This window comes from Cupressus sempervirens, chromosome 3 (assembly GCF_028749045.1).
Source record: "Cupressus sempervirens isolate cs-2001-9-10 chromosome 3, ASM2874904v1, whole genome shotgun sequence".
NCBI lineage: Eukaryota > Viridiplantae > Streptophyta > Pinopsida > Cupressales > Cupressaceae > Cupressus > Cupressus sempervirens.
Genome location: NC_143120.1, coordinates 933,540,594 through 933,541,747, shown reverse-complemented (window position 1 = coordinate 933,541,747; position 1,154 = coordinate 933,540,594). Strand labels below are relative to the sequence as shown.

General features: G+C 27.6%; 1 non-coding gene across 1 annotated transcript; it reads right to left on the bottom strand.

Annotated features, from left to right (window-relative positions):
• Positions 1-807: 807 nt before the first annotated feature.
• Positions 808-881, bottom strand: TRNAW-CCA (transfer RNA tryptophan (anticodon CCA)). Its single transcript has one exon. It is a non-coding gene; the product is annotated as a tRNA-Trp (tRNA).
• Between the last annotated feature and the right edge of the window lie 273 nt (positions 882-1,154).

Below are 1,154 nucleotides of genomic sequence, written 5' to 3'. Positions count from 1 at the left end.
TGAACGAATTCACCATAAAAAAAAAAGAAATAGCGGATTTATTATATCCAAAAAATATGCTATTGTCAATCACGAAATGTTGGGAAGGATTGTTGGATTGACATTATATTAAGATGAAAAATGATTAGGACTATAAAGAAAAGCTTGTTAGAAATGGCAGTAAAGTAAAAAAAAAAGTACAAATTTATTATTTTATTTAATGAACAAAAAATGATAACAATTGTTTATCATTTTTTGTTTCATTCATTTAGTTCGTTCTCACAATTCTAATCTTTTTCATTTCTTCTCCTTCTCTTGAAGAACCGCTTAAAAAAAATCCTTATGTGCTTCCTTATAAAAGATCGCACAGGAATAAAATACATGAAATGAAGATATAATAAAACAAATATAAATGGATAATAATAAGACAACCATGATACAAAAATTATATAATAACTAAATTTTATATGATCTAAACCTAAACGTAGACGCATTATTTAGAATACCCCCTTTTTTATAAAAAAAAAAAATTGAAAACGCGTTTAAAACGTTAAATTTTTGCAGAAAAATACCTATTCTTTTTCATAATAAAAAAATATGATTGAAGTTTTGTTATCCGGAATTGTGTTAGGTCTAATTCCTATAACTTTGGCTGGATTATTTGTAACTGCATATTTACAGTACCGACACGGCAATAAATTGGATATTTGATTTAGAACCATATTATAAATGGTTCTCCTACTAATTCTGAGGGATCAGATTCAATTAGCTCTTTTAATCTAAGTGACAAGAAGATCGATCAAAAAAAAGAAAAAAAAAACACAAGATCACGCTCTGTAGGATTTGAACCTACGACATCAGGTTTTGGAGACCTGCATTCTACCAAACTGAACTAAGAGCACTTTTTCTTCTTTCTTTTTTTCTTGAAAGAAAAGATTATTTCGATGTTTCATTGAATTAAATAACTATCACTCAACTTTTTACTTTTTTTATGGAAGATTTAGGATTAAAAAAGGGTAGGGATGACAGGATTTGAACCTGTGACATTTTGTACCCAAAACAAATGCACTACCAAGTTGCGCTACATCCCTTTTTAATCGTGAGTATTTTTTATTCAATATTTAATATTAAAAATATTGAATTTTGTTTTCCACATTTATCTACCTTCGCATGTG